The sequence below is a fragment of the Pieris brassicae genome, chromosome 5, assembly GCF_905147105.1.
Source record: "Pieris brassicae chromosome 5, ilPieBrab1.1, whole genome shotgun sequence".
Lineage (NCBI taxonomy): Eukaryota > Metazoa > Arthropoda > Insecta > Lepidoptera > Pieridae > Pieris > Pieris brassicae.
In genome coordinates, this window is record NC_059669.1 from 7,766,862 (window position 1) to 7,791,642 (window position 24,781).

Sequence of the window (24,781 nt, forward strand, 5' to 3'; positions counted from 1 at the left end):
TTGTCAACATTTTGAAAAAAGTAAAATGTGTTGGCGCATGTTCCAGTGAGAGCTTCCAGCTTTGCGATGGCCAGCAGAGCTTCCAGCTTGAAGTGTGAGCTCGCACGTTGTCCCGGAGAAACAATGGGAAAGAGCGATTAGAGACTAGTCTTAGTTGTTAAATCGTGAACTTCTTTACCAATGTTTGCAATTCTAGGCAATAAACAAATGCTGTCAATGTTGTGCCATTCGTTAAGAAACTGTGATTTAAAAGACGGGCTCGGGACCACCAGACGGTCACCATCATAAGAAATGGTAATTGTCTGTTAAATAATCCTTTTTTAGCCCCTAATGTGCTGTAACTGGGTCCATCCAGTGAGACGTATGCATACGGCTGTCCGTGGATGATCCACTTTTTATCACAGGTTATAATTTGATTTAGAATTCTCTCGTTTCTATTCCGATTCACCGAGTTCTATGCATACTTTGACGCGTAAGTCTAGTTGTTGGTCGCTTAGTTCATACACCTACTAATCTAGCTTTTTATCTCCAATTTGAAGCAAGTGCTTCAATTTTGTTTTGATACTACCTCCATGGCCCGCAGCAAGCTCTGCCGTACATTAAGTTAAACCCGCTATCAATGTTGCCTTTGATTCGTCGTTGTCGACAATGATTACAGGCCGATCGCGAATTATCAGTTCAACATATTAGATATGTTAACTGCTTTTGAAATTTTATAAACAAGGCTTTTGATAAAATTTATTTGAATTACGATTTACACCTCAATTTTTATATAATTAAATGCTGGTTATAGAATCTCCAAGTATATAGGCAAAGTATCTGTTAGATTATTCTACTACGCGATATCCTAAAGGACCATTGATCTAGTCAACTATAAATCTTTACTCCGTTGTATTTTATCGATGGAATGTTCTAGTCCAATATTATATAGTAGTATACTCTTTTGCTTTCGGTTTTTTGGTATTTTTTATTATTTTACATAATAGATACGAACGTTTACTGTATTGTCTAAATATGATATCGATTTTTCAAGACAATTTACAGCATTTTAATTTGACCGAGCGATCCGCTTCGGGCATTGTTCTCTTTGCCCCTGAGTATTGAATTTCCACGAAATAGTTTTCAATGCAGTGTTATCGTAATAGTAATTCAATATTCATACAGAGTGTACTTCATTAGATATGGGTTACTGTGAAATCGATGTTCGAGCTATTTCCCTTTATTGATTGTATAGGGGTGTTGTGAATGATTTATGAATGGGAATGTACCGAAATTGTATCAAAATTAATTTAAATAAATCTTAATATCCATCATAGATTTTCTTACACTATAGAAAAGCACAAAAAATACTCCCTGCGACTCCATATACTCGGCATTCAATGTTATTACATTTTATTGTGTTCAAACTATCCTATATCCTATATCCATATTACGTGCTAGATTTCCATAATTGAAGTCGTGAAATCCTCAGAGAAACACATTTTGCTTCAAGGAAATAAGAGATAATGGTATGCGAAATGAGCTTCGGTTGCTTCGTCAAAGTAAATTTAATCGAAGATAACTTTTGTACTTTACATAATGTTATTGTACTCGTATTATTTACATTTTATATCTATACTGGCATCAGGCCAGTGTCTCGGTGGGCCATTGGTTCGATTTCCGACACAGAAATATACATCAAATATGCATAGTAGCTTAGTAACAAAGAGTATTCTGGATTAGATTCCCGGCGACAGAATCATCAAAAAATATCAATGAACAAGATTCATAAATGTGTTTTTTTTTTAGTTTTTGTTTTAACGGTGGCGTTTTCTCAACGATGTTTCCATGATCACACACTTTTTGGTACACATCCGGGAATCAATCGCACACCCTAAGTGTTCAGAACCGAACCCTTATTAAAAAAACACTCCTATATGGTATTTATGTATATATTTAATGAAGAATAACAAGTGGTTTCAATGCTATGCATCAACTGAAAATTAGCATTAAATAAAATTTTACACGTAACAAATGAAAATCGCTGAACTCAAGCGCCAATTTCCTTTGCAAAACCGTAAGTTAAGCACTTGGGTTATAGTTTCTCCGTAGATACCGTCTTGGCATAATTTGCTTTGATTAATTATGAATTGCGCTTACAACGCTTATCGGTTAAAATTTAGAAGCAAACAGAAGACATCGACGAATTGACAAAGTATTTGTATATTATACAAATACTAGGGTAAGCAATAACAGTCAAGCACTCGGCGGCTGGTGGTACACCGCTGTTTTACAACATTGTGAAAGTTGCTTTCACTTTTGTTTAGGATATCAAATATCCATTCTCTAGAGGCCATCTTACCTGATACCAATATTTTAAAACGTTAATCAAACTCATGGCATAATTATTAATTGAGACATGTTTCAGGAAGTAGGACTTTTAAGAAAAATATAGTCACGTACGACCGTGAGAACAACTTATTGCATTGCTAATAGTTGGTATTCATTATTATTTTCTTTTATATAGAAATACACAATTGTCAATGGGCCATTGGAATTTCTATTAAAAAAAAGGTCAACAAACATTTTCAACATGTGACATACGAAAATATACTATCTTATTTATCTCCCTAACGCATCATTTATTTAGATCCTAATTTTTAGTCTTAAGAAAAATAGAAATCACGTTATGTATTTCGAAATATATTTGAAGACAAAAAAGAAAGCTCGAAAATATTGTAGCAAGCCGCAGCTTTTTCTCAGATAAGCTCGAGGTAAGAAATAGTTGAAGCATATCTCTCAAGGAAGTAACGAAATTGTTCCCTAGCGGCATTTCACGTCCGTATAATACACCGAAATGTTTTCCATAAATGGGTCTTGTACTAGTCTCGTATAATCTATATGTATCCTTGTCACTAGACAAAGGCTTGCTTCATCGATAATGCAACCTTCTAGTAATTTTGACACTTATCCCTTGACCTTATACAATATTATAAAGGGGAGAGCCGGAGGAGGACCTCCAGAGACCTTTTTTACAATAGCAATGTTTAAATATGTGCCAAATATCATATGTTATTTTGTAATGGCGTGCGGCTATTGATTCTTACTCCAGTGCAAAAATTCTATTTCGGATGTTTTTGATCGAAATTCTACAGTGCATGATCTATCCTTCATAAATAGTGTCGTTGTAAGTGTAAGTCATTATTTTTCACAAACACTTTTTCTACTTTGATGGCTAGTTTGGTAAATTGTGCCACTAAAAGTTTTGTATCGTACCGTACAGTCAAACAATCAAAGAATAAAATAAAGCAAAATAATAATTCCATTACATCCAGCAGTGATACGGAGGATAAACTCATGGAATATGATGACGATGACGACTCCGATTATGACGGCTTAGAGAATACTTGAGCCTTATGCAACGGAAACTACTATGACAAAACTGGTCCAAAAGTGGATTGGATTCAATGTGTTCATTGTAAAAGATGGCTGCATGAAACTTGTACCTTCAATTCGGACACTTGTGATAATTGTTTCAATTCAAGCCGTATTCGCTTTATATTAGAAGTTATAGAGTTTGTTTTTAAATTATATACACTTACATTAATTTTTGTTGTTAAATTACAGTAAAGGAAGATAATTTTATTCTGATACGAATTTAATTTTAGAATATAAAAGCCAAATGCTTTAATATTTTTTGTTAATTGATGGTAATAAAAATAAAAACATGTCATGTCATGTCATAAACAGCACAAAAATAAATCTATATTTTTACAGTACATTAATAATTTACGTATATAATAAAGTAATCCTACAGGTAACATTAATTAATATAACAAAAAACAATAACTAACCTTAAAATATAATATTAAAAGGAGTCCCTTTAGGCAAGGTTCCGAAGATACTCGCAGCGTTCCCCCTTTGAATAGCAAGACTAATTCTTTGTCCGAGATAGCTGCCAACTCTTCAGTCTCCTGTCATGTCGACCACCGTTTTTGCTATTTCCAAAATGTCTATTTTTAGGTTGTTTTACTTTCAGGAAGTGGTTTTTTTACAGAATATGTATTTTTGTTGATTCGTAAATATAAGTATTGCCTATGTGTCATAATATAATGAAAAGTTAAGATAAAGTCGTGACATTAGGTACTCATTACTTCATATGATAATCATCGTTAAATTTTTTAGAATATATTTTGTTATTTCACCAATATGACTATTATGTGCCGTTCCTAAACTAGATGTAAGATAAAGTGATATTACTTGTTACATACAATAAGAATAGTTTAAGTTTGTAAAACTTAAAAAAACTATTAATCGAATTGTTAAAATAATATATTTTGATTATAATTAATTAAAATTATCTATTACCTATTTTAAACATATTTATGTATCCAATTCATCATACCTCCATAGGTACCATTACAATATATCCAACTAGTCGAGTTATAGGCTTCCCATAAAATACTTTTGTTGTATAATAATAGAATTATTAAAGGATGTCAGTACAGAGATAAACTTTTTACTCAATATATAAAAGATCCAAACAACTTAATACTCAAACATAAATATAATAAAACCAGAAATTATGTCAATAAATTAATAAATAAAACTAACAATAAAACAATTAGAACCAATATAGAAGCTAATAAAAATAATCTAAAAAATCTATGGGACATATTAAACCAACTAACAGGAAAAATTAAAACATCCATGGACGTAGCTATACAAAACGCATTTGCAAACCAAAATATTACATGTAAAGATATTGCAAATAATTTTGCAACTTCCTTCCACAATAGTATTAGTAATATATCAACCAACTGTGTAAATCCACTTTTAGATAAAAGCTCTTACCAGCATGCAGAAAATACTAGTATGAGATTTCAGTCAGCAGACCCTAAATCAGTTGCAAAGATAATTAAATCATTAAACGACAGAAAGTCTCCAGGTGCAGATAAAATACGAGCTATGGATATTAAAACATTATATAATAAAATCAACGTAGCCATAGCTAACCTTATTAATACGAGCATTTATACTGGAAAATATCCTAACTTACTAAAAACGGGCATAGTTCGACCAATATACAAAAATGGTAGCAAAAAAATATATAATAATTATCGTCCAATAACTATATTGCCAACAATTAACAAAATAATAGAAAAATACATATGTGGACAAATTCAAAATTATTATAAAAAACACAATATTCTTTCTAACAAGCAATATGGATTCCAACCAAATAAAAATACCACACAATTGCTATCCGCATTCACAGACCACATTTATAAACATTTAAATAAAAAAGATCATGTTCTAGTAGTGTTTATTGACTACAGTAAGTCATTCGACACATTAAAGCACAGCGTAATCCTACAGAACTTAAATGACTGCGTAGTACGAGGAAACCTACTCAAGTGGTGTGAAAACTATCTGCAAGACAGAACTTATCGTGTTAAAGTGTGCAACGAAGAAAGTTTTCCAATATCTATCACAGAAGGTACGGCTCAGGGCTCAGTCATTGGGCCTTTACACTACCTTACCTATGTTAACACATTACCTAACATAATAAAGTATTGTCAGCTATTCCAATTTGCAGATGATACATGCCTAGTAGCCGCAGGGCCTAACATCCAAGAAGCAGAAACAAAGCTACAATCTGATTTCGATACATTGGCTAAATGGTCCCACGACGTAGGACTTGTACTAAATCCTAACAAAACAAAGTTCATGCATATCCGATCCAGTCACAATCTAAGCTCACGTACACCCATCTTAATCTTACACAACCACACATGTGCACATTCTTACACATACACATACTTGGGGCTTACAATAGATGACCGAATGTCCTGGAAAATGCACATTAATTCTGTCTGTGATAGGCTAAGAGCGATACTTGCCAAATTCACTTTAATAAAAAATAAAATACCTCTTAAAACTCTGCTACTATTATACAAAGCACTAGCCGAATCCATTATAATATATGGACTTACAAGGTATGGGAGAACATGCAAAACTTATCTAAATCAAATATTTGCAATACAAATACGTATTTTAAAAACAATTGCTCCCATAAAATTAAAATCACAATATAAAGCGGACTACAGAAAGCTATTTGCATTTTTCAAAATTATACCTATACACGAGAAAGCGCAACTAGGATTATTAAATGAAAACTACTTTACAGAAAATTACCTCAAAACAATTAAAACTTACTATCACTACTCAACACGTTGAAAATTAAAAATTATATGGGAAAAAAACATTAGATTACATTATTCTAAATTTAATAAACTCGATACCAGCTACACTTCTTACTAATATAATAAGAAACAATATTAAATTTAAATTAAAAAAATACTACATAAGTCAAACAATTATAAATTATGCATAACATAAATTATGCTATATACGTCATTAAAAAAAAAATCGAATATCCATCCTGTATGTGAATGAGAATTCTCGACAAGAACAGGTTTCTTGCATCGGCTAACTATGGCGCGTCAGTGTTTAGATTTGTTTATGACGTTTTACGTGCAATTTTAAATCGTTTGAATGGTTTGATTGTTATAAATTTACAGTTTATATGTCACTGGCCTTAGTATATATATATATATATATGTGTGTTAATGATTTAATTATGTTCGACGTCCTGGTGGATAGAAAAACTGTGCACAGTTTGTGTTTCCACCACATCAACTTCCTTTATATTATGAACACTTATACAATAAATAAATAGTTCTCCGAATCGTACCATTTGACTGCCTGTAGAAAATATCATATGTTGGGCAAATTAACTAATACCGGGATTAAAATGCCACTGGATATGATTAAGGACATACCTACTTGCCTAAATATAATTTTGCACCTTGGTTACTTTTATTGAAAGTCATCTCCTTTTTATAAAAACCGAAAACTGGTACATTTCATCCCACTTTCCCCAATATACGGTTACCTTATACTGAACAAAAATACCGTCGTCACAAATTTGCATTTTTTAATGGAATTTCATATAATATATTAGTCCTAATTTAGTGTGTTTTACATTACAATAACTCAACTCGTTATAATAATCTAGTTATAATGTTTATCGTTTTAACTTTGCAATACCTACTCACGTGTACATAATAAATTTATAAATAATTCAGGGATGTGTTTATGGTAAAGATATGTAAAAACCTAAAATTAGGCATAACTACTTATCATTGTAAAGTATATGTTAGTAAAGAGTTTATCCTTAAGTCATGTTCGCGCTAAATCAGGGTCAGTCAAAGAAGGATGACAATTGTCGATTTGACTTTGACACACGAACCGGAGATAGGTAGGTAGGCGGTAGGTGGTGTCCCGGCGTAATGGCGCAAGGGAGTTAAATTTTTAACCGCTGTCTCGTGCGCACTAAATATATACCGCATACTGTATAGCATTTACTTTTTTTGATTCATCATTGAAGGATCCAATGTTTGGAGTGAGATTCGCCACCGTTGATGGTAAGTGCTAGTTTTAGTCTTATCGATTATTGGATTCCTTTTTTTATTATACTGACACGCGACAGCCGAACTAGCGCATATTATTTCACAGAGGGAAGGGAGCATCCTGGATATAGCTTCCGGACACCGAGGCCCACACAAATCATCTTAGAAGAAGCTTTCCGTCGCCTTAAATCGGTTTCCAAGGAAAATTAGGCAATATTTAGTTTTTATAATATTTAATGTAATGTGATCTCAGCTATATTAGAGTAATTCAAGCCAGTCCTAATGAAAATTATGCAAATGACAATGAAAGTAAGTAGGGGTTATTTTCATGTTAATTTATAAAAAACATAAGAGCACCTTCAACCCTTTATGCAAATTGAAGGGTAAATCTAATTATACTGTAAACAGAGCATGTATGAGAGAAAAGAAATAATTGTGCCATCTGCCATGTCTACGTAAAATCACGACTTTTTTGTTTGCTTAATCGATATTTCTTGTAACTATTAATTGATGCATATAAGTTACGGCTGATACTATCTTTATTATTAGAGAACATTAACAAAAGTGTTTACAACAAAATGCGGGTTCCTGTTTTACATATTTACTAATTCCTTACTTATTAGATATTAAAAGCCTTAATTAATAAGTACCAGCATTCGCAGGTATAGAGTTTCAACTGATGTTTGAGTGTTTACCTCAGGAGCTACTGGATGAAATTTATAAACTCGTTTTGTATTTAAAAGTACAGTTATCGAGGAGGGAACTGTTGGTCTAGTGGCTTAATCATACTAACCTCGACTCTAAGCAGGTTAACATGATAACAGGTGTCAGAGAGAGCTAATTTACTACTTGCGAAATGTATACAAGACGTATAGAGTTGTATTGCCACTGGTTGATAATATATTTATTAGGGAAGGGTCTAATCGCAGGATTTGCCACTAGGCTAAACTGATTAAATAGTTTTACATAACTATTTATCTGAGTTAGTTACTACAAGTCACTACGATGAGATGCGTTGGAGCTCAACATAAATATTTTTTTGTCACTATTTCATTTATACCAACATATTTTTAAGCATGATTATAACGCATTAAAAAAACTTATTTTATATAGAAATTACTCATATCTACATTTGCAAATGAACAGGCTTCCTCGAATTATCTCAATAAGACGGAAGCAACTTGAAAATTTTGGCCCAAGTAATAAAATTAGGTCGACAAGACTAAAATACTTGAATGTCTGAATTTAGTACAATCCACAGACAGCGATTCTGAAATTGCTTGCTATTTCTGAATTTCAATGTACTCCGAGGATACGAAATGTAGCATTAATCATTATTAATAATAACGATTATTATTAATGAGAAAGTGTATAATTATCTACTTATGTACAACCGTTATTTGTGATTATTCGTTAAATAGTTTATGAATGAATTTAAACTCAAATATAGAGGATTAACAATATTGTTGGATTGAACTTGCGAGATCGAGGACTTGGTTCCAGCAAGACGGAGCGACCTGACATCAAATGACTCTATGGCGGTTGTGAGACGGATGCGTCCTGCAAGACTAATTTCCAAAAGAGGTGATATCCCTTGGCCTCCACGTAGCCGTGACTTGACTTATTTTATGACGTGGTGATACCTCAAACATAAAGTCTAGATGACCAATAAGATGAACATCAGTCAGCTGAAGGAAAATATCACCCCAGATTTATTGACAAGAGTTTTCACAAATCTGCGTTCGCGTTTAGATGAGTGCCGTCTTCGAGAAGGCCGTCATTTAGATGATATCGTTTAAAAAAAATAAACTACATTTAATTACCTTTATATTATACCTTTTGTATTTTTTTTAGTCAATACTTAATAAATGCACGTTCTATTGCGCCACCCGATATAACAAAGTAGAATATTTAAAAAAATCGGACTAACGTATATTACAATACCATATAACATACGTTGGAAACAGAGCCGAGTTGTATCAGATAACGTTATTACTTTTCTTTTTTATCGGTCAATCTTTTATGTTCGTAATTTAGATTATTTATTTATTGAAATATTTTATGATATTACTTATAATCTATTTGTGATCGGATAGTTGTGATTACGAAGCAAAGGATGCAAAACGTCGAACCAACTTTATAATTTTGATAAATTGTAATAAGTTTGATTCTGGAACAAACTCGTTCATCTAACTTATTTTCGGCAAAGTATCATTGATTATATTGTTCATCAATAAAGATTCAAAAACGTGTATTTCCTCAGCATAAAGTTAGTTTTAAATAAACTACTGACTCGGGTATGACTCAATATATATGTCCCTAGAGGATAAAACCCCACCTTTTATAAGAAACAATGATTGATTTGTCTCTTCCTAAACAGGTAAAGCTACCCCTCACGTCGCATCAGGCTATTACATATGTACAGTTAATGATCATATAAAAAGTGTAATAACATCATATACCCTGTGCAGATTTGATATGACAATTTAAAAGTTCCAATTTCCATGCATTTCATGTTTCCCCTCATGACGTGTCCTCTCCAATTACATTTTCCTTACTTTGACTCTAGTTCTAATTTTAGAAATTCTCTAACGATATTTTATTGTTAAATTTAAATTATTTTCGGGTCATGTTAGAAACGCAAGTCTTTGATTGTTTTTGCTAGTGACCGGCCAGGTATGACATCCATTATCCATCCCTAGGACAAGACAGACTTACCTACTAAACTCGTGATGTTTTTGTACACCTAGCATACAAAATATTTATCGTAAAATTATAATTGATCGAATTTCAAAATCAACCGTTGTGCTTCTACCCATCAATTATTTTGCTGGAAATAGATTATAATATAATTAATATTACTTCAACATAAAACAAGACAGATTATTTCAAATTACCAACTAGCTAGATCTTTAAGGCGTTATCGTCAAACAAAAAACAGAAAATTCGCAAAAATCGTTAGGTACGCGAGGCATTTAATATTTTTCCTCGATGGACGGAGAAATATGACGAGGTGGGTGACGTAGGTAAAAATAGACATGTCCAAATTGTTTTACGTTCCAAGGAATATTCGGCCTGGGGGCATAACCAGCGTCTCATAAACATTCCCGGGGCCTATAAAAATTCATAAGGGTACTTTTGCCCAGGTATAAACGCTAAAACGTCGCTAGCTTTTTTCCTACAATAAATGATTTTTGGCGTTACTTACACTAAGTTTAAATATCGATTTATTTTTGCTCGTTTAGATTATAGACAATAAATGCTCTCAGGTTCTGCTAGATATAGATTTGATTTGATTAAAAGTGCCTGTTTAGAAAACGACTTTCTTATTATGCTTGAATTTATTTTTAACGCAATCTATAAACCATTTGAGACTACAATGTATGTTCTCCTTCAGGACCAGAATAGAGTTCTATATAATATAACAAACTTTTATAAAGCTAACAAAAAATGACCTTGTCTATACGAGACGGAACAATAAATGAGTTAAGCATACAAAACCTTCGAAGTTACAAACACGAACGATCACGCACAATATAAACGCAAAGAAATTGCTCTAACATAATTTATAACAGTCATTTCGAAAAGTCAATCCGAACGATATTTATGAAGATGAAGAAATTCGTCTAAAAAGAATTCTTTTAGATTATTATATTTGTTATTGATTACAACGCGATTTATTGTACTTGAATAAAAAAATAAGTTTCTTTAAATTTAAAAACATATCAATAAAGTTGATGGAAGTTTAAGTGTACGCGACCATTATTGGTATTGTACAGTATTTGCCTTAAGACTTTTTAATATCAAGTGTAATATTTTACAATGGGCAGTAATTAAACCATCGTACGGAACATATTAAGTTTATAACAAGTCATATTATTCTGTTACTAGAACAAAATGTTTGATAAAAATACCTGATTTTTAGACTTAAGGTTAAACATTCTTATCCAACTGCGGCTGAAGGTTTGCTTGTTTTAATACCTCCTACTATTTTATATTAAACTGGTATTTATATCATTTACTTGGACAACATCTGCAAGCGCAGAAATGTATAAGCTTTATGCTAAATTGGAGGGGTAACAGAACTTTTTGGGCACAATAAAATGCCCCCTGCCTTAATTTAAGTTTTTTTATAATTCGTATATTATGTATAACGTTCAATTTGGCTATACAATTTTGCTGGTCTAAAAATTGTTTGTAGCAATTTCTCCAAACTCTTTTCGAGTAAGCCGTAAGGAAAAGCTTTAAAACAAAATTGAATTTCCCAGCAAAGCTTTTCTCAAAATCATTCTCTTTTAACGCACTAAATAATACCTACGACTTTGCTTACAAATAGCCTGTTTATGACCATTTAATCTGTTAGATAATAACGCGTCTTAAATGTTTTCAGGAAATAATGCAGCATAGATCCTACACGACATGACGATGGTGAACTTACTAACGTGCCAGCCAAAAGTTTTGTTTGGTTTCTGTCAAAATAGAGTGTGTACTTTAATAATAATTAATTATATATTACCACCTTTGTATTTTACTAGATATAGTGGACCTTATTAACCTTCAAATAAAACTTAAACTGCTTTGAATAAAATTAACGACTAACTACTAAACTGCGGAGATAAGTCTTGTCAAATAGTAATTTTTTTGTATTATAGCTTAAAGGTGGCTTTTCAAATTCCAAACTATTTACAAAGACACTGTAACTTGCCTTCTATTCATTTAGAATTTTATGCCCTTACATAACAGTAAGTATGAAAAGCCAAAACGAGCAAACAATAAAGCGTGTTTTGATGAAAAAAGTAGAAAATGTTTACGACAAAGCTTCCGATCATAGTGGAGCAAAATGGGCAGTAAGCAAACAGGACGTTTCAGTTTCAGTCAATTTTCCTCGATAGCAACTATTTTATATTAATGTTTTATTTGTTAGCTGTTGGCCGCCTTTTAGCATAGGGAATAATTCACATGGCTATGTCCTTGTTTGATGTCAAATTAAAAAGATTTGGGTGAGTTTCCAAATGGCGATTTGGCCAAAAAACGTTTTGAACGTTATATATATATATATATATATGAATCCCTATTTCCCTTGGTGACGGCATCACGCGTGAACGGCTGGATCGATCTCGCTAATTCTTTTTTTGTTGCATTTGTTATTGTCAGGAAAGGTTCTTATGAAAGAAAAAAGTAGAAATTTATAAAATTTAAGAATACTTAACCACCGTATTAAGTAATCATTATAAGTAATGCTTCGATCGGAGTTATTAAATTATTATAATTACAGTCGCTAATTGTTTGAGGCAGTTATCTTGAAAATCCATGTTTTTATATGGCCAGTTATGAGACGCCTGTTCCCGTGTCGGAATACCAACAAAAATGTGTATCATCAAGCATTTTTAATTTAGTTTAGTTAATTATACCAATTCGAAATCAATATTCATAGTTAAGACAGGACAACGTCTGTCGGGTCCACTAGTAATATAATAATAATATAAGCGTAATTATTTTAAATTATAAAACATGTCCAACGTTTTGTGTTAGTACTTAACAGCAGGCTTAGTTGTTATTGTTTTTTTTTAATTATCAAAAGCGTGCAATATATAAATTATCATAAAAATTAAATCTTCGATAAATAGCCTTTTCCTGTTTAACTAATTTAATAAAATAAGGTGTTCCATACTATTTGAGTTAAAAACAACATGCGAATGATTCCTATATTCGTACTTTCTTATTTTTATCTCATTAATTTAAAAGCCAAGGAGGGCTGCGAAATAAGAACCATCTTCTTAACAATGACATCTTGAGAGATGTCAACTCTCACGGAGAAAGCACTTGAAATATTTCTCTGTTCTATATTTAAAAACATAAGAACATTCGGACTGTTATTTAGCATATATATAGTATTCATTCAAGGATACGTAATTATAATCTGTCACGAGGACACAAAGAAAATAAAATTAACAGTTCCTTTTTTGAAAATAAGTAATGTTTATTTTCAAAAAAGGAACAGATGTGTAGAATATATAGAAGGAAACGACTTAGATTTTAATCGAATAAAATATATAATACAAACAAAATTGCATTCTATTTTTAAATTCACAGAAGTATTCAGATTCCCAAATTTGTTTATGATCTAGCAGTCATTTTTCATTCACGATACAAAATGATTGCCTAACATGATACAATAAGAATAACGACACCAAACACAACGAACGACATAATTATTGTAATATAATGGCGTATTTGAACCGAAACAGCCATTGTTACAGGATTTTAAAACATTCAATTGATGCTTCGGAAACCTGAAGTAGGCTGGCATAAAATTTCTGCATGGTGGCTATGACATTTCGAGCTCACAATGGAGTTACAGTTGCACTACACAATGACTTCACTCAATCGAGGCATTGCTTGTTCTACAAACAACGTATGGGGTTTGAAAAGTACGCGATACGACACGACAATTCACATCCGATACATCTGAGAGTATATTGTTCAAGTGTTATACGAATTTAAAGCGATAGATGAATTATGAAACCTTGCGTTTGATTGCAAATGTGATATTTCGTGCCTCGGCGCATTTGTACTAGAGATGTTGACCAATCCGAGCAAAGGGGACGCAACTACGTTTCGTGTTTTTTTAAATTATCTTGATGGTTCCCGTGTTCATGATGTTCTTATTTTTTTATGTGTAGTAGTAGTTTTTAGCATACATGTTGTTTTGTGAATTAAAAATTAATATCATACTAGCAAACTATTTTGTAAAAAATTATCATGACTAAGTGACAGGAGTTATCGTGAAAAATAGGCAATTACAAAAAATGTATATTAGTGAAATCATGTCAAACTTTTCTGTTAAATTTAATTTAATAAAGTTTAAAAAGGGTTGCATAGAAAAGATCGGTTAAGGTCCAAATCAATGACTAATTTTATAATTATGACCCGACAAACGTAGTTCTGTCTTAACTGTGAATATATAATTCGAATTTGTATAATTCAAAAAAATATATTATTCCAAAATTATTGTTATGGTCTAAGTTAAAAAATATATGCAGAGTGCCAATTGCTGACAGTTAATTCAAACAACTGACAGTTATGCAAATTAAATATTGTCGTTAAGAAAACTAAATATTCAAAGGTAAATTTTGAATTGAATTAAAGAGTTGAGCGGACTCTTCAATTCAAAATTCTCCTTGATTTTTTTTGATAAGTTACCTTACGAACACAAAAGTTTATCATTGTCAGGAGAAGAGAATTTGCTTAATTATTCCATCCTTTCTCGAATATCATATCACTAGACCTCACAAAACATCAAGACTTCTTCATCTTATCCGGTACACTCTTGACAGAGCGGTCATGATATAGTAGTCGTAGTAGAAGCGCATCACATCTGCCCCAGATGTGATGCGCTTCACGAAGCCAATTAGAGGTCATCCTGCTACAGTTATTGAATGAACCTCCTACGGCAGACTTGATCTGGTCAGTCCAACGCGTAGGTGACCTTCCGCGCGGTCTAGTGCCTTCCACCTTCCCCTGGATGACAAGGCAGACAGACGGTCACGCTGACAGACCAAGGGAAATAAAGATTGTTTTTTATATTAAGAAATATGTGTCAAGTATTATTTAGGGTGCAAACACTCTCAAAACGTTAATCCTATGTTATAATCGCTTAGTTTGAATTCCTCATTTCCTCACAGGCTAAGTACTTCAAGAGTATATTATATCAGTTATTACTAACAGGATAAACTTCTCTATCAATCTTGACGAGTTTCAACTTTGTTATTGAAATTTGAATTGTGCTCTCACTTCTAAATAATGAAAGGTTATTGATAATACTTGTAACGAAAACGGAATAAAATATTTGTCTGAGCTACGGCAAAGAAAATCGAATACAAATTAACAGACGAAAAATATATTTGTAAAAATATTCCATAATAAATTTTGCTTAATGGGACGTCCCAAAATGTTTTGTGTGAAATAAAATTAATATTATATTTAAAACTTTTTAGCATGAGTAATATATCTTTAAATAAAAAGTAATTCTGTCAATAATCGATACTCTAAACATTTGCCTGGGGTAGGCGCTGTAAACCGGCGCCCCATCATTGCCATATGATGATGGAGCGTATGGCATCTCAAGGGACAGATAAACTTGACTTTATGTATTTATCTTTTCATACTCTTGTCCCGATGGAGTAAATGTTTTGTTTATTTGGATTTGTCATGCTTCTGTATGTAATATTTTAACCATTTAATGTCTGACTTAAAGAACAATTGTCAGACTTTAAATGGTTATCGGTCATCACCGCTAATTATCATGAAATCATTTGGCTCGGAGTTTTAAAATAAATGTAACTGTTCCATTTTTTATGAAAAATAGTGGTGCCAATTTTAAGTTATTTTACTTTGTATGCGGCGGAGGAAGTTTGTACGTTAATATTTCAGGTTTTCTGGCACATTGCCTGTATCAGACCCCATTCCGAGATGACAATCGGAGATTAGGCTACCGTAACCCTTACTAGACTTCAACGAGGAAATATACAAAGTTGTTTATAGACTATTAAGTATTCTTACAATACTGTATTATTTAAAAAAATATACATTTATGTAAAAATTCAATTTACATTTGGTTTTATGTGTTAAGAAAGTACGAATGGCATTGACTATTTATCATTGAGATAGTCAATCAAAAACTTAATTTAAATGTTTGTATCTATATATATATAGATATATCTATATTAATATCATAGAGAAGAAAGATATTAATCTGTAACTTTATAACAAAAAAAAAATTATCTGGACATATTTCAAAAATTTCTAAAAATGACTCTACATTATACAAGGGTATGCTTCCTAAGTTTTAAAAGAAATAACCCATGCATGACAGGCCGCTAGCATAATATTAAATGATACCTAAAGGTACATCTAGTAGAAGCTGCTGATAATCTATAAGCGAAATGCATAAATAAACAGAACAGAATCAATTAACTTTAGTGTGTCCATGGGCGGCAGCATCACTTTACATCAGAGGAGCCTACTACTGCCCATTTTCTATAAAAATAAAAATATATATTGAACAAATGGAGTATCTACTAGCTTTAAGTTTTAAGCTTTTAATATAATAAATAAATAATTTGAGGTTACAGATATTTCATAAAGGCTTAAACCATCAAATCTTAAAAATTATTATTATCAAATTGGGACTCTTGTAGTAATGGATGACTGAAAAGAAATTATCTATTCTTATATACATTATTCATAACAATATTTATACCATAATTTTATACCTGGTCTGGTCTGGTCTGGTGGTTTAATAGTCATTGAGTTATAATGTAAAGGAAGACTTATAATATAAAATACTTTACCTTAGTGGTACAATTACAGTAATTCCATAAGCACTCACGGGAAGCAGTCAAAATTAATTAAGTTTCACAGACACTGTAACGTCACATAAATGCTGTATAATCCATCTGAAATTATTAGAGCCCTATTTGTCTCACACTAATCGTCTGTTTTGAACTACAACAAAATTAATTATACATATTATATTAAAGTACTGAAAACAGGAAGAAATGTTATAGTCAATTTACTTTAGCATATTTAACTTTTTTCTCTCGCATTGTCCAAATGCTTTTCACAAAAATAACAAAACTGTACGTACGCAGATTCTATTGTCCGATAGTGAGCTACGACGAAGAGGCGTCGTAGCTGTATCATGACCGACAAGCTACTGGCGGGGGCTACGAAACCCGGACCGCGCACACAAGCGAACATTCGTAGCTGTAACAACGTTCCTACGCACGCTCACAAATGCTCTCATCGCCAAAAGGCCGTAAGAGGAAGCGGGAAAGTAACATTTTTCGGGTTGTAAATGACAAACACGTCTATGTATTAACGCACACATTCAAAGCCTTGTTATACATACCATTCTACAGCAAGGCGATTTAAACTTGTAATCCCTAACGATGATTTGAATTTAAGAGATTTGGTTCATCTGAGAAAAACAAATACCAAAGCCAAATTTTGCTATAATTATACTCGAAATTTGTTATAGAAAAATAACGAGATTTTTTAAGTTTGATACTTTGCGATTGATATTTTAAATTACATTTAAACTATAGTAATGGCTCACTTTTCTAGTTCTAATTTTGAATATGAATATAGTTTCAAAAATAGAATATGCAACAGTAGTGTAACGTCCTTATTTTAAGGTTTATTACAGGGTAATTAATATTTACATTAAAACTAAATGTACCTCACAGTCATTTGGTAGTAATATGCTCATTTAAATAGACGACATACTTATGATAACTTTAAATAAGTTGTCTCTTTATTCATATAGACCTGGTAAGTCTGGAATGGATCTCGAATATTAAAGTATATTACGTATGTATAGCAAAGTTTCTATCTGGAGAGCAGGTGTTGCGAGTGACTTTAATAAGTTAGCCGGCGTAAAGTACAAGAACCGAATGTGACCTGACACTGCACTAACTCAGAATACTTTATACTTAATATATTGGTCTGCAGAGAAATATTATTTTTAAAGTCCACTCATATTTTTTGAAGTGAAACTTCTTTATCGGCGTTGGAAAAAAAAATTACCATCATATTTTCTATTTTTTTGTTGTCCCTACCACGGTTGTTTCGAAGAGATTCGAAGCCATTAATAACAAAAATATATAATAACGATAACAATGATAGTAATCATTCTATTACAATTCATGAAAATCTGTAATAATCTTAGTAGCAATAAGGTAAAATGAAATAATTGTATTATTTGTATTCATGTCTATGATAATAAAAGCCTTTTGTTAAACATTATCTAATTTAACTTCTGTAAAGTTCCATATAGTAGATCATGTTTCGAAAAATAATGTCATAAAGACGTTTCACTTCTTACGTGTGTACACTAGTACACGCACACATTTCTTTGTTAAATATGCTGGTAGCAGGACATAGAATAACTGACTGATAGATTTTGTATTACAAATACTATAGATTCGACTCGATTCCAATTCTGGTGCGGTTTAATAAATATATATTTTAGGCTTTTGCCAATAACGTAATTAGTGTTTCACCCGAAACTAAACTACGGTGGTAACTTGTAAAATTTAAAACGTGTGTATAAAGTAGTATGGTTTTCAAAAAAAATTAAATACACTACAGTAAAGAGTTTTGGACCTGTTCAAACATGCAAAGACACAAAGCAACTTAATTAAAATTAACATTGAGAAATATTTATCAAAATTTTAACCGATTTGACTGACTCGTTCTCGCCAAAACATTTTGTTTCAAACACCTACTGCATTGTCAAAGTTCGCCAAAGAAATGTTCAAATATCAAAGTGGATTGAAAACTTTTCAATGAAGACGTCGCAATTAATTTTCGATAAAATTTAGCTCGTTAACGTTCGAAAATTACACGGTCGCTAATTGAAATATACAAAAGTTTTTTCATTAAGGACCCACCGAATTACTGAGGGTGTGATACGTTGATAAGGCTTCGGTATAGATTTACAATTTAATTAAAATCAATATTTGTAATAATTATAATACAGATTCAGAAATTTTAAATTATAAAGCCATAAAACTTTCCAATCGTAGTCAAAGCTTCTGGAAGTTAACTATATAGACACTCAATAAAAGCTGTCGTATAGTTTAGGTACCAAGACATCATATAGTAAGCTCAGATATATTAGTAATTTAAATCTTAATTTGTATGTCTTGTGCAATATCAACTGAGCCGAATTAGCGTGCAACGTATACAGGAAAACAAAATGTTTAATAATCCAATAATCGACGACAGATACGTAGATTGTGTCATCACCTCAGTGGTCATGGTGTGCTGTGAACCTTCATACTTATGCCTATGTGGTCGCTTAATTCCAAAACTAATAATTTAAATATTATTATTTGTGAACAGTGTTGGCCTAGTGGCTTTAGCGTGCGCCGCTCATCCCTGAGGTCGTAGGTTCGATCCCCGGATGTGCACCAATGGATTTTTTCTATGTGCGCATTTAACATTAGCTCGAACGATGAAGGAAAACATTGTGAGGAAACCGGCTTGCCTCAGACCCAAAAAGTCGACGGCGTGCATCAGGCACAGAAGGCTGATCACCTACTTGCCTATTCAATTTACAAATGATCATGAAACAGTTACAGAAATTTGAGGCCCAGACCTAAAAAGGTTGTAGCGCCTTTTATTAATTTAAATCAACCAATGTAACCAAAACGTGTAATCTCACACCAAAAGGAAGGGATTTCACCTCCTAGTTATCAATCATCTTTGGTCAGTATAGACTCTATTCAATTCTCTGAATGCCTTCGAGGTATATTCATACAATTATACAGAGGAACTAGGATGTACCCTCATACATAATATAACAATTCGTGTACGGTTACCAATCCTCATTTGATCTAAACCATTATAAATTGAAACATTATAATTCTATGCCTACTGGCGCTCTATTCAATACAGAATATTAGTCAATGCTACTGAAGGCTTCATTTAGATACAACTTTAGTTATATTGGTTAATACTGTATAATATTCAATTTCTATTGTTAGTGTCAAAATACTAAAAATATCTTCTGGGTTATCGATGCCATCAGTTGAGTTTGGTTGTAGAGTGTCATTTTACGCAATGAACATTAAAAAAGTGATATTGTGTATATTAGTAGATATCGCATTACGATATCTTTTAATACCTTTTTTGTGTAAATTACATCCACCTTGACCGATGTCGAGATTCCCAATACCCGGTGGTGCAATGGATGTGATCATAGCTCTAAAGAAAGTTTTAAAGACAGCTCGCATTCACGGTTATCTAGTACATAGTCTCCATGAGGCTACCGTAGCTTTGGATATGAGACAAGCAGTTTTACGTGGATTGACCGAGAAAAGAAATGAATACAAGAAATGAGTTCAGGCACTCTGCAATAACATTGGAAATATATTTCACATGTCAAGGTTGACAAGAAAAAGAAACTACCACCTTGTTTCTTGTTGTTGTCAACCTTATCAAAATATCAAAATCAATGCAAAAATGACAAGGATGGCAAGTCGAGAAAAATAAAGAGTACATGAGAGCTTCGAGATAATTTACAGATTTGGGTTGCGTCTATTATACTTATTCCAGTGTTAAAATTAATTTATAAAGACACAAGCCATGCTGTTAAAAAATCGCTACGGTAACAACTAATCATTAGGCTGACAGAATTAAAATTCTACGATTACTAATACGAAAATCGTCATTTTAAAAATAGTATCTACTCCAAAACTATTGGCTAGTAGGGCTTTTGATATACGCAACAATGTATACATACATACGCAACGTCGTGAAGCGCATCACATCTGCCCCATTTAATACCACTACTACATAGCGATCACGACCGCTCTGTCAAGATTGTACCGGATAAGAAGAAGTATACATACATAGTATACTATACAACTATATGCTGTGACTACAGTTGTCCTTTCCTTGCTTCACAATCCAGCTAGATAATTTCAAGATTAGGTGCTTCGTGTCAGGATTAGGATCAAAAACTAACTGTAAGAAAACATTTAAAACTTTAAATATAAATAAATATAGATAAAACAACTGCAGCTGTGATACTTTTGACATTTAACACCTTTCGTCTTCAGTCACCGTGACCACGCACACTGAAAAGTACGCGAAACGTCGGAAAAAAATTAAAATTTAAAATTATGTAAATAACTATAAGTTTTAAAAATAATATATAGCTTTAATCCGTTCAAAAAGTGTTTTCTTAATTTAAAACTTTATTAATTAGAAGAGAATAAAATACAATTAGACGTTTACGTAGCAAAAGTAAAATCAAACAAATATCTGGCACAATAGATAAATGGCCGGTACAAAAGTAGTTCCATCTAGGCAATACTTTAGTTAATATATAATCTAATGGAACTACACCTACAATAGCCAAGGGAAGTTGGCCGACTTAGCTGTAAAAGAATTAAAATAATCACTAAGCGTTTTGAACTTTATAGACAATGTACGTATAGATCTAAGAATTAGTATAATCCATGGTTAAAAAATTTCTATTACTATTTTAAGAGTAGTTCTTGTTATCAATGCTATATTGTTTTGTGAGGATATCGTAAATGGTTTGTAGATAAAGAACATCAGTAAAGGCCTTGCGTAAAATGGTAGGCCTAGTGGATTCTCTCATCTCGGAAGTTGTAGTTTCGATGCCCGGCTGTGCACTAATGGACTTTCTGTCTATGTGAGTATTAAACACTCGCTCGTACGGTGATATAGAAATCTGAGGCATGGACTTTAGAAGGTTGTAGCACCACTATTTTTTATATTGAAGATAGATAGACGACTAATCATCTAGAAAGTCAAAATCTGATCTAATGAAAAGATCAGATTTCATTTGTTGCTACACTTATGCAGGTAAATACTCGTATAAAATTTTTATCCCAACAATCTCTTTCTTACATAGAAATATTTCCTCACAATATAATTGAAAGCTGCAACATGTGAGTTACGATTGAACAGGACTAACAGTTCAATCGAAGGAAATAATTAGACGACATGCTTTTATTAAAAATTTCTGTTATTAAACATTTTATTATAGGATTTTCTTTTTCATTATATAGGCTTTAAGGATTTTCTTTATACTGTATAGTTCAGACGATAAAACTTCTTAATGATTTTATTTAAGCGTGCAAGTTGAATGCAGTGACTATTCCCTAATATTTGGACTGCACGTTGCAGACCACAGCTTATTTTTATATATTTCACTTATATTGGTAGAACCATAAATCTTAGTCATGTAAAATTACATGACATAAAAAGTGACCACCAGTACCACCATGAATCTAGTGAAGGCCTAACACGACATACTTTTTAATTTGACAGGAAGAAGAAAGAATGAATACTTTAGTCAAAATATTGCAATTAGTTTGTTTTTTTTATGTATAAGGAGGCTATAATATTTATCCGTGCAACATTAATTATTTAAACAATATTCCACATACTAAAACCACGAAAACTATTACTGTACAAAATACAAAACGCAACCAACTTCAAACCATTGAGAGCCCTTTGAGACTTACTGAAGGAAATTTAATTTAATAGTATTTTCTCTCAAACCGACCACGTTGTGTTCGCTTTTATCGGATTTTTCTCATAGAATACTTGTGTGATTAGGTGTAATATACTGTTTACTACCAAAACACACTTAAATATATTTGTTAGGTTTAAAAATGTTTTAAAAAGACCAAAATTTGCCAAAACCCTACCGTGAAAACATGACAAACAATATTCGCTACGATATAATATTTATTACTATTATTAGGAAAACGCAAGAAAATAATACAATTGTTGTTCGACAGTAAAACTGAATTTCTTTTTTTAACCTATAGGCCCGACCTAACTTTTCATAAACGAAAATAAATGGAATTTAAGATTTAAGTTGTTGTATGAAACATCGTGTTTTTTAGAGATATTTCAAAAAAACAGTAAGACATAAGCAGAATTATACCATAAGTCATGGGAGCAAGGTATAAAACTAATACAATCAGTGTTTTACCCAATTAAAAATTTCTAGATGAAAATTAACGCATTGAAAACAAGATCAAACGAGAGTTTGGCAAACAACAATCATAATCTTTGATAACGTAAGGCAACAGAAGGCTGGCAATTACCGTAAAAGGGAAGTCGGTGGAAAATGTCCAAGCTATTATGATTCCCAGGAATTGCTCCGTTTCATAGGTCAACTGCCGAATGGATTAAGGCTAAATTGAATTGTCTACGGCACTTGTATAAACACGTAATAGATTGGGAATTAAACTGAAAATAAATAGATGTAGGCTATTGTCTGCAAAATAGTTTAATTGTTGAATTATCATTTGAATAATAGAGGTTACGGTTTTGTTTTACTGATGGAATAGTAATTGTCTAATTTGCAAGTGAATCATTTCTTCATATATCAAGAAAATTTAGTTATGTATTGGTGCTGTAAGATGTACGTTATTGAGTAGTACTAGAGTAAAAACCATCATTAATGATTTTAAAATAAATCTTATAGTATAATTTTAGTAGAATGAATACGTTTTAAAATTTTCTAAAATTATTTTGTTCAAAAACAATCTGAACCAGTAAATTTTACGAATATTATAATAATGTCGAAACTCTCTTAAACGCTGAGCAAACATTCAGGTACAAAAAGGAAGATGATTTAACTGCTCAACTAACAATACAGTCGGAACTTTCGCCATAAATTCTAGTAAATATAATTTACATTGAAGTTGAACGTTTTCACTGACACAGGACAGAAAACCTCTTAAATAACGACTGGTCTGAAGTTATCGGTTAGCCAACTGCACTGAAGTTGCTCTCTGTTTCTTGTGGAACATAATAAATCTTAGCAAGTGTCATTGCTACTTAGCTTTGGCTAAATGAATATCGTGGTTTGTTCTCGAGCAAGACGGATTCGCTCCTTTGATAAAATCAAAGGTCATTCAAATCGTTTTTCTTTTGTTTTCCTTTTTGTTTATAAATAAATCAGTGACGTTGAAACCTTTTTTAAATATGAGCCTCAGAATTTGTATCTGTATTATGATCATTTGACAATCTAATAGGTCATGAACCTGTGCTTGGCACACGCCGTTGACTTTTTTTGGTCTAAGGTAAGCCTGTTTAATCATGATGTTTACCTTTACAAAATTCCATTGGTGCACTGCCGGGGTTCGACCTCTAAAAATATGTATTTTTTTTATTTTATGTGTAATATGTAGACATATATATGTCGCAGATTCGAAGCGATTAATATTTGCCAGATTGTTATCACTATCGTCACGTCGTCCAACATTTTGATTTAATTGTTAAAAAGAAGGTCAGTGCGCCAGCGCAGGCGCCGATCACGCACTACTGACAAATTGACAATTTACAACCTGTAAGATGTCTATGATGCCGAAAACAAAAAAAAATCTTGTTCGGTATCTCTGTCAATTATATATTATTTGATCTAGTTATACATTAACAACAACAAACTGGTAGGTGTACAAGTATAACAAATATAGGAGCTTTACAGGACCTCGGATCACTGATTTGTCACCGCACACGGCCTCGGACTCTTTGGTCTTTTTTGGACTATAGCAGTTTATAAACTAACAAATATTTGAATAAAGCAATTCATTTTAATATAGGAAGCTATGGATAAATATAATAGTGTATGTGTTACACATAAATACTCATTTAAATTTATAGTACCAATTAGAACTACGATAATACTATTATATTTACTTTGCATACCGTCTATTATGTTAGACACGTATCAAATGTGTTGTATGGAACGTGAGAGCAGCCTG

The 24,781-nt window shown here is 32.1% G+C and overlaps 1 protein-coding gene across 1 annotated transcript in view; it reads right to left on the minus strand.

Annotated features, from left to right (window-relative positions):
* Positions 1–16,966, minus strand: part of LOC123710453 — a 58,284-nt gene extending 41,318 nt beyond the window's left edge. The window contains exon 1 of the mRNA XM_045662335.1: positions 16,808–16,966. The gene's annotated coding sequence lies outside the window, so the exon portion shown is untranslated. The remainder of the gene's footprint in view (positions 1–16,807) is intronic.
* Positions 16,967–24,781: the final 7,815 nt, after the last annotated feature.